Below are 15231 nucleotides of genomic sequence, written 5' to 3' on the forward strand. Positions count from 1 at the left end.
GCTGCTACATGTAGCCTTACACCCTGGGACCCTCAAGGAAAGACAAGAGGAAGACAGAGAGATAGGGATCTTTCATCTGCTGATCCACTTCCCAAATGCCCACAAGAGCCAGGCCAAAACCAGAAGCCTGGATCTCTATTCCCCTCTCCCACATGGCTGGCAGGAACCCAAGCACCGGAGCCATCATCATCTGCTGCCTCCGGGATGCATCAGCAGGAAGCTATTTTGGAAGTGGAGTAGCCAGGACTCAGACCAGAACCCTAATATGGGGTGCTGGCATCCCCAGCAGTGGCCCAGTCCACTGTGCTGCCCCCAGAATAGTGGCTCTGTGACCTTTGCACAACTTCGAGGCATTCTGCCTTACTTATCTGCCCAGCGCTGGCTCAGTGTGTTACATGGGTCTTCTAAGCGCCGACCTCTCTGTTCACAGAACTAAAAGATGGATTCAATGACAATATCGCAGTCTTACCAGGAAGCTCTTCAGGAATCCGAAAGCTGTTAACTTCTGGCTGGCAGAAACAAGGTTTCCACAAAGTCTAAATTTCTTTGAAAGCTCAAATGTTTCACAGGCTGGGACCCCCAGCCCCCAGACCTCCTGTCCCATGAACCACCATTGGTACCCACTGACCCCAAGCCTCAACTAGGGATGGCAGCAGTGCCTCTGGAAGGGGAGCAGAAGGCTCAGTGTAATGAGATGATGAATTTTGGTTTTCAAGGAATCCAGGGACACTTTGGGAATAATAAAACCTGCATTGACCTAATTAGACATTGAGAAACCACCAGCACACTCAGTTGAGCAAGGCACCAGAAGGTTCCCGGTCCCTGAAATTCCAACTAGAACCTGTTATTTCTTTAAATACACCTGTAGGTATCTTCAGGCTTCCTCAAGCATTTGTTCTGCTGGGGGCTTCGGGGAGTCTGTTCTCTCTCCCAGCACTTCATTTGGTGGTTCCAGGTATTAGGAATACACAGCAAATAACACATTGCAGGCTCTTACTGCTTCCTGATCTTTTGATTGGCAAAGACCTCCATGAAGGAAGCCAAGTGTGGGTGTGGGCAGGGAAGATCCTTCAGGGAAGCTCCAGACAGCTGTGAGGGTTAGGCCTAGGGGAAGGGGCAATGGAAGCAGCCAGGTAGCCAGGCTGATGGAGCAGCAGAAGCAGCCAGGGCAGCATTCGGTCCTGGAGGAGGTGTCTGTGGGGCAGGAGGTGTGGCCAGCACGGCAAGTCATTTCTTGGGATACCTACAACCCATATCAGAATGCCTGGCTTGAGTCCCAGCTACTGCGCTTCCCACTCAGCTCCCTGCTAATGGACTAAGTAATGGAGTCTCACTTCGCACACAGGAGACCCCATTCCTGCCTCCTGGGTTCAGCCCAGTCCAGTTCCAGCTGTTGTGGCACTTGGATATGGGCAGCTAGCACCCCAAGTGGAGACTTAACTCACCAAACACCGCCACCTCCTACTTTGAGCATTTACACTTTCTTCTGTGTGTACCAGGGAGCTACACACAATGTGGAACATTGTTTGCTTGGGCTGAGTTGATTGGCGCTCTTTGGGACCGGCAGGAACAGGAACTGGGCTTGTAGCTAAAAACACCTGGACTAATTGGACTCATCTGTATCCAATTTTCTGGCTAAATTAGGACTTGCTAGGAAGGGTATATAAGGAAAGGTGAGGGAGCAGTGGAGACTTCGCAGACTTCTGCCATCACTGGTCTTCTGTCAGTGCTTTATCCTCAGACCCTCTCCCTGTCCACGTTACTAGCTCTGCTGGCTGGAGCAAACAGCGCCTAATGTGGGGCATGGCTCGAAATCTGTGTCACCACTGACCCAGTTTGTGACTGACGCACTGGTTTTCCCAGCAGCCCTGGACACAGCTTCTGGTTGCTGCTGGCTCAGGGAGAAGCTGGGCAGTGGCAGGGATCATAAAGATCCAATCAGAGCAACTCCGCCGAGTACGTGGGTGCCCTCAGTGGTGGGGTAAGGAAGCCACAAACGTCCAGGCAGACAGAAGAGGGACATCTGAAGGGACATCAGAAATGTGGCAACTCATGGTGCACTTATAACTGGAAAGCAGATGAGTCAGCTTGGCCTCTTAGCAGTGGCCTGGACCGTTAGTCACGCTGCTTCTCTGTCCAGGCCTTGCACGTGTATAGACAGTGACACGCCTTCTCCCCAGGGCTTTGGTAAGCATCAAGGGAAATGAAGAACATAGAGTCTTCGGGGAAGAAGGAGGCCTAAGCCCAGACATCAGCTCAAATCCTGCCTCCCAGGCGTTCACTGTGGTGGCCCACTGCTCAGGAAGCCCACAGCACAAGCCTGACTTGAGTCCTGGCTCTGCCTTGCAGCCACCTTCCTACTAAGGCCCACCCTGGTAGGTAGCAGATGACAATTCAAGTGCCTAAGTCCCTACCACCCACATGGGAGACCCTGATGGGGTCCTTGTCTCCTGGCTTCAGCCTGGCCCAATCCTGACTATTGTGGACACTTGGGAAATAAACCAGCAGATAAAAGACAGAGTTAAAGAATGACCTAACTGTATCTCTTCTCTTTCTCAGTGTCTTTTTTCAAAATTAAAAAAAAAAAAAATGAAAACAGGGCCGATGCAGTAGCGTAACAGGCTAATCCTTCACCTGTGATGCCAGCATCCCATATGGCTGCCAGTTTGAATCCCAGCTGCTCCATTGTTGATTCAGCTCACTGCTAATGGCCTCAGAAAGCAGCAGAGGGGTCCAAGTTCTTGGGCCCCTGCACCCACGTGGGAGACCCGGATGAATTTTCTGGTTCCTGATTTCTGATTGGCTCAGCTCTAGCCCTGCAGCCCAATGAACAGAAGATCTCTGTGTCTTGCCCTGCTATAATTCTTCACAGTAAAACAAATAAATGAAAATTAAAAAACCAAAAAGCTTCTGCTTTCAATTTCACAGCATAGCTGTGGCCAAGGCAGGGTCTGAAACCATACAAAACCCAGGTCTTAGGTCATCAACTGCTCCACCAAGCTGCAGCTCCCTGAAGTCAGGATCACCTGCCGATGAGACCAGCTCAGATGCTTCTCCTGGCTGTGTCACCATCACATGGTCACAGTGACCGCTCAGGTCCAGCTCACCTAGCTGGAAGAAACCTACATTAGGCTTCCAGATACACAAAGCTCCTGGGAACGTGTCAGGGACTTTTTTCATAGCAGCTGGACCCAGATGACAAAATGACATCAGCCAATGAAAGCTAATAATAATTACAATCACACCCACCTGTAAGGCAGCTGTGAGGCTGAAGCAGAGAAGGTCTGAGCTACTACTGGCAGTCAGGGTGCCACCGGGTTCCCATGACATGGCACAGCAGGTCACACTGTCATTACTGGCGACTTCTCCCTCCTATGCTGGAAATTCGCTGGGTACCAGGCCCTGGTAGGTTGCCAGGGTCTCCTGCATTGCAAATGCTCAAACAATACTCCCTAAATAGAAGCCAGCATTATGATGCAGTACAGTAAGCCTCTTCCTGCTGTTCCAGCATCCCATATGGGCTCCACTTCTGATCCAGCTCCCTGCTTATGGCCTGGGAAAGCAGCGGAGGATGACCCAAGTGCTTGATGAGCCCTTGCACCCCATGTGGGAAACCCAGAAACTTCTGGCTCTTGTCTTCAGCCTGGGACATTGTGGCCATCTGGGGCATGAATCAGCTGATAGAAAATCAGTCTCTGTCTCTTTCTCTCTGTAATGTTGTCTTTCAAACAAATAAGCAAATCTTAAAGAAAATGGGAATTATACCAGTGCTGCCCTCTAAGGACAGTCCTGAAGCTGAACACAAACCTCTCAAAGGCATGGCATGTACCAGGTGCATTATCCCTGTTTGTCTTTTCCTGCCACTGCACATCACTGCCCTCTCAGGAGGCCCTTCCTGGAGTGCCTTCCTCCCAGTCTCCCAAGTTTGACAATGATTGGAGGGGGTAGATGGAAGGAAACAAGTGTCCCACCCCTTCAGGAATTCGGCCCAGGACTCTCTATGGATCCCTGCACCTGGAACCACACACCGAGCCTGGCATGTGCATTGGTAGATGAGTAGAGCTCTTGGTCTGGAGAGAGGCCAGAAGAGAGTGTGGGGCCCAGAAGTAGGACCGCCTGAGTAGCAGAGTTCCTCCACTTTCCCTTTGCAGGGAGAACTCTTCTCTGATTGCAGCCACTTTCCTTGGACTGTGTCTGCTCCTCTGGCCTGGGAGACCCCAAGTCTGACCTGGCACTCTCCTCCTGACTCCCTAGCATCCAGGAAGCACCTGCATGTGAGTCCTCCCCACCCCCTGTCCTGGCTTCCTGGCATGTAGGGAGGGTGAGGAAGCACCCTCTCAGGACTTCACCAGTGCACCTGCCTGTCACCTCCAGAACCCCACTGATATCCTGCTGGCCCTGGCGTGACCCTGGCCTAGCCTCCCTCCCTTTAGCTGCAGGGGGACCTTCATGAAACCTTCCACATGTACTGGTTAGGGGTGAGAACCAAGTGAAGCCACTCAGTGCAGGGCCATGAGCTTCCATCCCTGTTGGTCTCACACAACATTCACGAACAAGCCAGCCACCTCTCCTTCAGAAACAGCAGGCTTGGGAGAAAAACCCAGCAACCGGAACCGGGGGTCAGGGCTCTGGCCTGAGCTGTGCCTGCCACCTTCCCACCTTCAGTTCTGGACCTTGGGGTTCTTATCTGCAAAACAGGGTGCCTCCCCATTCCTTGCAGCAATGATGTCAGGAGGAAGTGAGGTGATCAGGAGTAATGAAAGTCTGGGTAAACCATAAGGCATTTGGCACAATGAAATGGGCTTGATCTATCCTTTTTTTTTTTTTTTTTTTTTTTTTTTTTAGAGAGATTTATTTATTTATTTATTTACTGGAGAGGCAGATAAACAGAGAGAAGGAGAAACAGAGTTTTAAAAGATCTTCCATCCGGGCCCAGCGTGGCTGCCTTGCAGCTAAAATCCTCACATTACACACACCAGGATCCTATATGGGTGCTGCTTCTAACCTTGGCAGTTCTGCTTCCCATCTAGCTCCCTGCTTGCAGCCTGGGAAAGCAGCTGAGGATGGCCCAAAGCGATGGAACCCTGCACCCACGTGGGAGATCCAGAACGGGATCCTGGCTCCTGGCTTCAAATTGGCTCAGCTCTGGCCATTGCAGCCGCTTGGGGAGTGAATCAACGGACAGAAGATTTTCCTCTCTGTCCCTCCTCCTCTCTGCCTCTCCTTTCCAGTAAAATTAAATAAACCTTTAAAAAAAAATTTTTTTTTAAAAAAAGGTCTTCCTTCCACTTGTTCACTCCCCAAGTGGCCACAACGTCTAGAGCTGAACTAATCTGAACCCAGGAGCTTGTTCCAGGTCTCCCATACAGGGTTCCAAGGTTTTGGGCCATCCTCCACTGCTTTCCCAGGCCACAAGCAGGGAGCTGGATGGTGGGGCTGCCGGGTTTAGAACTGGCACCCATAAGGGATCCCTGCAGATACAACACGAGTATTTTGCCACTAGGCTATTGCACGTGGCTCTTGATTTGCTTTTAAGAGCTTTACACATGTGCTTGGGTGGCTCCCTCCTGGCAGCTGGGGGCTCAGCCAAAATCCAAGCCCTGGGGGCCCTTTCTGCAGAGCCGAGGGCTGGGTGCTACTTCCTTTGTCCTTGTCCCTCATATACTGTCAGACTGTTCTCTCCTCAGCCAAGGACACACAAAGACCTACCAAGCCCTGAGCTGGTCTTGCAATCCCTGATTCCAGAACTGGTGGGCTATTCCAGGTCCACCTGCAGAACCAACCCAGGTGTACCAGGGCGGAGCCGCAGCCCTCCACCATCCTTTTCCCCTTCCCCAATCAGACATACAGGTGCCCAGGGCACCCCAAAGATGTCTTTCCTACTCACCATGTCACACACATCCCCACCCCAAACTCTGTGCCGAGGGGAAGAACAAAATAACAGACACTCCCTCTTGGGACACTTGCAGCACCAACAACAGTACCAGTGCCTCAGGGCACATGTGAGCAGCACCCACAGCTGATGGACACATCCCCACCTGCCTCTCACCTCATCCTCTCCCCAAGCCACAGGCATGTTCAACTCCATTCTGCAAGGGATCAAGTGAGGCCCCGAGACAGCCCAGGGCCCAGTCTGCCTGCAAGACCCGAACCTGAAGCTAACTCCTAACTCCGGCTGGCCCATCGGTCTCTAGAGCTGGCCCTTGACGTGGCGCCCCCTGGCTCCCACTCACACCCACCCGGAATGCTACGAGCACAGCTTGGGTGTTAGGCAGAGCCCACAGAACGTGGGCAGCAACCTTGGTTTACCAACCCCATACCCACACCTTCGGCCAGCACAGGTCCAGCCTTGGCAGGGTCCCCAGCCCCTGGGACCTTCTGGCAGAAACTGGCTACAGACTGGGTTTTCTGGACTAATCACTGATTGGGTTATTTTCACTATCCCCAAGGGTAACCTAGCATTTAGTGAGCTGCCAAGTTGCTAGTCCTGGCCCGGGTCTGTTCCCGCTCCTGATGGGATAGCACTAGTTCTAGGAAACTGCTCAGAAAGGGCATCATAGCCAAGGCAGTACAGCTGGTAAAGCACATGGCATCTGGCTCCTGGGATCTACATGCCCTCCCACATGGGTCTCTGAAACTACCCTGGCCTTGTCTTGGCCTCAGAGAACCAGAGAAGGTTGCTGGGGCCCTTGGAGAAGTCTGCTCACAAGCGATTCTCTCTGAATGTGAGCCTGAAAAAGCTCCCACACAACAGGACCGCCCCTTCTCCATAGGCACAGCCTGGGCCATGCCCCTGGCTTCCTGAGGACATTCTCCCAGGCCTCCCCCATCATCAAGCCAGGGCCCCCGTCCCCTCCCTTACCTGTGGTGGGGCCAGAGGCCGCAGCTGCCCAGCCGGAGCACCTCAGTGCAGGTCCTAGGCACAGTGTGGCCTCAGCGGCGCCTGGTAATTGCAGAAGTGAGGAAGTTGAATCTCTCGCTGCTAAGTCACCCCTGGCAGGAAATGCAGTGACCCCAGGGCCCCTCCAGCGGACGCCACTGGAGCCTCCAGGCTGGGCCACCCGGGCTCTGGGCTCTTGCAGAGCTGAGGCTACTGCTCCAGGAAGCTGGCACAGGAGAAAGCAAGAAGGGGCACTCAGGAGAGAGGAAGAGCAGGAGTGAGTGAACACGAAAATGCACTGAGAACTAAGAGAGTGGGTGGAAACACAGAGAAGAGAAGAGGGCGGAGGAAGATATGGAGGGAGAGAGTCACATAGAGACAGATAGATGGATGGACCCGTGGGAGGGGCAGTGGCTGAGGGAGTTCAAAGAGGAAGAAATGGATGGCCAGCCTGCGCCTGCTCTGTACTCTGGGGGTTGGAGGAGAAAAGTAAGGGAAGGAGGGAGGAGAGGGAATGAGGAGAGGAGTGAGGTGCAGCCCTGAAGAGCTGCTGTGGTCAGGCCCAGATGGGCTGGTCAAGCTGGGATGGGCAGAGCACCCCTGGCCACCGAGGAGCCCTGAGGCCCCAAGGCCTGTGGGGAGAAGTGCCATGGCAGTGAAGGAGCAAGGACATTTCCCAGGAATTTGGCAGTGCGGGAGGCCACATAAGCAGCTGAGGCTGAGCAGGTGCATATAGGTGACACAGGTCAATTTGTAGGTGCATGAGACATGGTGAGCAAGCTGGGCAGGGCCTCCTGTGGACAGGAGTGAGGCAGGAGCTGCAGCTGCCCACCTCAGTTTCCAGTCCACTTACCCTACTTGCTCATTCAACAGGTCACCAACACTTCCTGAGCAGTCCAGGGCCTGTGTGGATGCCATGAGAGGAAGTGAGTCCTAGACACCAGCAACCGTGTCCACAGAGGAGATAGGTTTAAAGGAGACCTCAGCGAGGAGATGCCCCACGCAACCCAGGCTCTCGGTTCCCCACAGCCCAGGCTCCCAGCTCCTCACAGCACCTGGCCTCTGGCTACTTTTCCTCCATTGCTGTTCTTTCTTCCTTTCCTAAGAACCAACACATCTCTGCTTCTGCTTGAGGTACAGGTGGCAGATAGAACTGCTGGCTCTTCCATGCCATGTCCTAGTGAACTCCAGCAGAGGGAGGAACTAAGCAGAATCTAGACTGCTTCAGCTGCTGATCTCCACCTTGGCATCTCCACCTAGCATCCCATATAGGTGCTGGTTTGAGTCCCCGCTGTTCCATTTCTTTCCTTTTTTTTTTTTTTAAAGATTTAGTTATTTTTATGGAAAGTCAAATATACAGAGAAGAGACAGAGAGGAAGATTTTCACTCCCTAAATGGCCGCAACAGCTGGAATTGCACTGATCTGAAGCCAGGAGCCTAGAGCCTCTTCTGGGTTTCCCATGCGGGTGCACGGTACCAAGACTTTGGCCCATCCTCAATTGCTTTCCCAGGCCACAAGTAGAGAGCTGGAAGGGAAGCAGGGATGCTGAGATTAGAACCAGCTCCCATATGGGATCCTGGCATATGCAAGGCAAGGACTTTAGCCACTAGGCTACCACGCTGGGGCCCAGCCTACTGCTCCACTTCTAATCCAATGCCCTGCTAATGCTCCTGGAAAAACAACAGAGAATGGCTCAGGTTCTTGTGTTCCTGCACCCACATGGGAGATCTGGATGGAGTTCCAGGCTCCTGGTTCCAGTCTGGTCCAGTCCTGGCTGCTGTGGTCATTTAGGGAGTGAACAGATCCTGTGGACAGGACAAGGGTGGCGAGAAAGGAGACTGCCCTGTGTGTGTGTGTACAGTTAGCCCAATGGCTCTGCGTTTCTAGAATTGCATATTTGGCTAGGAGTGAGGAGTGGGATGAGAGTGCCCAGTCCTTATTCTCCAGCTTCTCCGACCAGCCTGACTGCCTGGGAGGTACTGGGGAAGGGGCGTGGTTGTACCTGCTGGTGGCTGGCAAGGGCAGGCCCTAGGCAACCTGCTAGGTTAGCCAGCCCTCACACCTCATGCTTCAAAGTCACAACACTGGCACATTCACAGCCCCACTTACCGTCCCCTCCCTCAGGAGGTGCCCTGCTGATTCACAGCTTCTCCCAGGTCAGCCACAGTAGGGAGGGGCAGGGCCCTGCTGCTGGTTTGCAAGGGAGGCTTCTGTACCCAAGGCCTAAGGAGTCTCCTAAGGTCTACAGCTTTCTCCAGAGACCAGGACATAGAGACCTGATGAGGACAAGCTCCAGGCTGTCTCAGGTTGCGTGTCCTGCAGTGGCTCACGGACAGCGCACAGTGGCCAGCATGGTGAGGCTTCCCACCCCACGAGGATGTCACACACAGTAGTTCCCAGCCTCCTCCTGCCCCACCCTGCTCTCCCAACTGTCCCTCCTCAAAGCCAAAACTAACTTGCAAAGAACAAACCACCTTCTTCAGCACTTGCCTTGGCCCTCAGGGGCGAGGCTAGGAAACTTACAGGGCCCCCGGTTCCTGTACCATGGCCTCCGTGTGCCACCTTCATGCAGGCAGGTGTGGGGGCAGGTGTTCAGCCTCACAGTGAAATCACTGGTTAAGATACCCACATCCCACGGCATGGTACCTGGGGTCAGTAGCCAGCTCCACCTTTTGAGTCCAGCTTCCTGTTACTGCAGCCCTTGGAGGGAAGAGTGATGGCTCAGGAGCTGAGCTTCTGCCACCTACCTGGGAGTCTCTGGCCAGGCCCAGCTCCCGCCAGCAGCCGCAGGAATTTGGGGAGTTGACCTGTAGACAGAATCGTGCCCTCTCTTTATCTCTCCTTCTCTGCCTTTCAAATAAATAAATACACAAATTATGTGCAGATAAAGTTACATATTTTCTACTTGATTCAAAATACCATGGGAGCCCAGCACGATAGCCTAGCGGCTAAAGTCCTCGCCTTGAACACCCCTGGGATCCTATATGGGGACTGGTTCTGGTCCTGACAGCTCCACTTCCCATCCGGCAGTGGAGGATGGCCTGAAGCCTTGGAACCCTGCACCCACGTGGGAAACCCAGAAAAGACTCCAGGCTCCTGGCTTTGGACCAGCTCAATTCCAACCATTGTGGTCACTTGGGGAGTGAATCATCGGATGGAAGATCTTCCTCTCTGTCTCTCCTCTTCCTCTGTATATCTATCTTTTCAATAAAAATAAATAAGTAAATGTTATATAAATATATATAATAAATAGTACATTATACATAAACATATATAAAATACATATATATAAAGTAGGTTGAAGACTGCCATTGTAGTATAAGAAATTAAGGCTCTGCTGCAGCACTGGTTGGCTGCTCCACTTCTGATCCAGCTCCCTGTTAATGGTCTAGGAAAGCAGCAGAGGCTGGCCCCAGTATTTGAGCTCCTGCACCCACATGAGAAACACAGAAGCTCCTGGCTCCTGGCTGAGCCCTGGCTGTTGAGGCCAAAAGGAGAGCAAACCAGCAGATAGGATATTCTCTGTCTCTCCTCCTCTCTAACTTTTCCTTTCAAATAAAAAAAAAAAAAAAAAAAACCTTAAAAAAGAAAAAAAAATGCAGGTAAATGATTGTTGAGGTATGCAAAGCTGAGGGTTCCGGCGCTCTAATACCTTTCCTGTGACTTCCACTTTTGGAATAAAGAGGTCCCTGTGGTTCTTTCTTGGGAGCATCCCAGCATTTGCTCAGATGTTACAGATCTGCATGGCATGAGAACAGAAAACAGCCCCGGTGTTACGTGATCGGCGTCAGTGTTTTGGGTGGTAATTTTCCTGTAACGGCATCTCTTGGGGCTGCTAAGTGCTCGTCTTCTCCAGGGTGGATGGAAAAAAATGAAGATGATGTAACCAGAAAAAGACTCAGGGGCAGGAGAAGGGCCACAATAACAAGGAGATCCCAGCGTCCAAAAGGCATGTCAAGGTTTGAATAAATTTGTGTGATGACACCTGATGGTGAAAGAAAGCTAAATTATAAAAAACAACAAACTACTGTCCCAAACAGGCAAGCACATGGGCACCTAAGGTTATAGATGAAATATTATAAGTAGGTATCTTATGGCATCTGTGCAGCTCAGCCAGGACTACCTGAGCCCTCCAGAAACGTGTCAATGGCTGGGGACTTTTTTTTTTTAAAGATTTATTTTTATTGCAAAGTCAGATATAAAGAGAGGAGAAGAAACAGAGAGGAAGATCTTTCATCTGCTGGATCACTTCCCAAGTGGCCAGAATGGGCTGGTACTAACCTGATCCGAAGCCAGGAGCCTGAGGTGTTTTCTGGGTCTCCCACACGGGTGCAGGGTCCCAAGGCTTTGGGCCACCCTCGACTGCCTTCCCAGGCCACAAGCAGGGAACTGGAAGGGAGGTGGGGCCACTGGGATTAAAACCAGCGCCCATATAGATCCTTGTGTGTGTAAGGCGAACACTTTAGCCAGTAGGTAACTGCGCCTGGCCCAGGAACTTTTTTTTTAAAGGTGTTTTTGTTTATTCCAAAGCCAGAGTGAGAAAGATCTTAAACCTACTGATTCATTCCCAAAATGCCTACAAAAGCCAGAGTTAGACCAAGCTAAATCTAGGAACCAGGAACTCAAACTAGTCTGACACATGGGTAGCAGAGACCCCAGTACTTGGGCCATCAAATCAGCAGAGACAAGTCACTAGATAGATAGATGATAGATAGATAGACAGACAGACACACACAGACAGGTAGACAGATCCAATCTGAGGTGCTAACACCATGGTAAATCAACCATCTGCAATGCTAGCATCCCACTTGGGTGCTGGATGGAGTCCAAGCTGTTCTACCTACAATCCAGCTCCCTGCTAATGTGCTGGGCAAGTGAAGGAAGATAGCCCAAGTACAGGGGCCTCTGCCACCCAAATGGGAGACGTGAACAAAGCTAGGAGCTAGCTTCAGACCAGCCCAACTACAGCTGCTACAGTCATTTGGGGAGTGAACCAGCAGATAGAAGATGACTTTTCTCTTTTTTTCTCTCTCTCTCCGTTTCTGTTTCTCTCTCTCCTTCTTTCTGTCTCTCTTTAGCTCTTTCAAATACATTTACAATATGATTATCAATTTTCAGGAAATAACATAAATTCCTACAAATCAATAACTTACAAACCCAAAAGAAAAATGCACCAAAGGAGGAACAGGCAATTCACAGATGAAAACGCATGAATGACCAAAAATGATAAAAAACACAATCGACATATCAGCAAATCAGGAGCCCACATTAACACAATCACCCAGCAGATTGGAAAAGATCCAAATGCGTTCATTCCAAGTACGGAGCAGGATGTCGAACAATGGAAAGTCATTCCACCATAAAGGAGGGGATAACTGGAACCGTTATTTTGGAAAGTGATTTCATAGGAACCTTGAGAATGTGCATCCTTCCTCAGGATACACCGAGACACTTGATCCCAGATATCAGGCAACATACACGTGTACACTTCTACAACGTCACCCTCTTCATAGCTTACAACATGGATATCACCTGAGACACATAATATAAGCTTAAAAGGCAGAAAGTGGGGCCTGGCACGGTGGCCTAGCAGCTAAAGTCATCACCTTGAACATGCCGGGATACCACATGGGCACTGGTTCTAATTCCGGCAGCTCCACTTCCCATCCAGCTCCCTGCCTGTGGCCTGGGAAAGCAGTTGAGGACGGCCCAAAGCCTTGGGACCCTGCACCATGTGGGAGACCTGGAAGAAGTTCCTGGATCCTGGCTTTGGATCGGTTCAGCCCTAGCTTTTGCGGTCACTTGGGGAGTGAATGAGCAGATCAATGATCTTCCTCTCTGTCTCCCCTCCTCTCTGCATATCTGACTTTGCAATAAAAATAAATAAATCTTAAAAAAAAAAGGCAGAAAGATAAACACAGCGTAACAATTTCTTCAGGCTTTTAAACATACAGCCAGTGTTTTGGTGCAGCAGGTTAAGCTGCAACACTAATATACCACTTGCAACACTGGTATATCATATCAGAGTGCTGCTTGTGTCCTGGTTGCTTCACTACAATTCAGCTCTCTGCTAATGTGCCTGGGAAAGCAGTGGAGGATGGTCCAAGTGTGTGGGACCCCCGCATCCACGTAGGAGACCCAGATAGAGTTTTGAGTTCCTGGTTTTGGCTTGACCCAGACATGGCTGTTGTGGCCATTGATGGAGTAAACCAGCAGACAGAAGATTCTCTCTCACCACACACTCATCCAGACATTAGTACATAAAGACAAATTCAGGATATGATAACTTCTGGAGAGAGGGTGAGAGGCAGATGAGCCAAAGCACAGGAGGTTATCACACCTAACACGGTCCAATTAACTCAGCAGTAGCTACATGGATATCTGTAACACAACTTTATGTATGTACTTTTATTTGAAAAGCAGAAAGAGCAGTAGCCCAGTGGCTAAATCTTCTCTTTGCATGTGCAGGGATCCCATACAGTTGCTGGTTTGTGTCCCGGATATTCCATTTCCCTTCCAGCTCCCTGCTTGTGGCCTGGAAAAGCAGTGGGGGACAGCCCAAAGCCTTGGGACCTTGCACTTGTCTGGGAGATGTGGAAGAGGCTCCTGGTTCTTGGGTTCAGATTGGCTCAGCTCTGGCCATGGCAGACGCTTGGGGAGCAGATCAGTGAATGGAAGATCTTCCTCTCTGTCTCCTTCTTTTTGTATATCTGCCTTTCCATAAAAATGAATAAATCATAAAAAAAAATGAAAGGAAGGAAGGAAGGAAGGAAGGAAGGAAGGAAGGAAGGGAGGGAGGAAAGGAAGGAAGGAAGGAAGGAAGGAAGGAAGGAAGGAAGGAAGGAAGGAAGGAAGGAAGGAAGGAAGGAAGGAAAGGAAGGAAAGGAAGGAAAGAAGGAAGGAAGGAAGGAAGGAAGGAAGGAAAGAAAGAAAGAAAGAAAGAAAGAAAGAAAGAAAGAAAGAAAGAAAGAAAGAAAGAAAGAAAGAAAGAAAGAAAGAAAGAAAGAAAGGAAGGAAGGAAGGAAAGAAGGAAGGAAAGAAAAGAAAAGAAAAGAAAAGAAAAGAAAAGAAAAGAAAAGAAAAGAAAAGGAAAGGAAAGAAAAGAAAAGGAAAAAAGAAGGAAAAAGAGAGGGAAAGAAAGAAAAGCAGAAAGAGCTCTTCCATCTGGTTCACTATCCCTCACACCCACAGAAGCCAAGAGTGGGAATTCCACGCGGGTGCAGGAACCTACGTACTAAGGCCGTTGCTGGGAGCAGGCATCAGTAGCGAGCTGGCAATGGCGAGCAGAGTGCTCTGACAGGAGATATAGGCACGGGAAGCAGTGCCAAATGCCTGCCCCTTTGTGCATGATACTCATGTTTTCCATGTGTATGTGAGCCCCCACCTGTCACATTCCGGCTCTGCTCCTTCCTTTTTTGGCCCACTTTGCCCCTCTGCCTCTCTTTATGTAGTACCCACCATGAGGACAACGCTGTCCACTGCCCAGCCACATCCCGGCCTGACCGACCAAGCAGGCTCTTGGACAGTTGTCGTGGGAAGGGTCTCTGCGGTGGGCATGGTGTGACATGGATGGGGTGCTGGGAGATACGTGTGGGAGCACGTGGCAGGACTTCCATATGTTGCCTGCAGGGATGTGTGCTCGGGCTGCGGCCACACTGTGCACAGGCACAGGCCATCAGTTTGTGATGTGCATGTATGTATGTGTGTGGGTGCGTGAGTGACAAGGGTCTGTTATGTGTTAAGCCTGTCTTTTTTTAAGATTTATTTATTTTTATTGGAAAGTCAGACATACAGAAAGGAGGAGAGACAGAGAAAGATCCTCTGTCCGATGATTCACTCCCCAAGCGGCTGCAACAGCTGGAGCTGAGCCAATCTGAAGCCAGGAGCCAGGAACCAAGAGCTTCTTCGGGTCTCCCATGCGGGTACAGGGTCCCAAATACCTGGGCCATCCTCGACTGCTCTCCCAGGCCACAAGCAGGGAGCTGGATGGGAAGCAGGGCTGCCGAGACTAGAACCAGCACCCATATGGGATCCCAGGCATGCAAGGTAAGGACTTTAACCACTACGCTATCACGCCGGTGCCCAAGCCTGGTGTTTTCTGGGGGTGATGAGATGTGTTTGCAAGGGGGTAGGGTACTGTGTGTTGGTGAGTATGTGCTGTGTGCGAGGTAAGGGGGCTGTCTGTCCATGGCAGGGTGCAGGGGTGGGGGGTATGTCAGGCAGAATGTGGCTCTGAGCAGCCTTTTGGAGCCAATGGCACAGGTGGACCCCCTGCCTGGGTCACCAAGCCTCTTACCTGAGAAACAGCGGGGGCCACTGGTAGTGGGCAGGGCTGCCCCAGGAGCTGCAG

The sequence above is a fragment of the Ochotona curzoniae genome, unplaced genomic scaffold (assembly GCF_017591425.1).
Source record: "Ochotona curzoniae isolate NIBS_2020 unplaced genomic scaffold, NIBS_Ocur_1.0 contig_3255, whole genome shotgun sequence".
Lineage (NCBI taxonomy): Eukaryota > Metazoa > Chordata > Mammalia > Lagomorpha > Ochotonidae > Ochotona > Ochotona curzoniae.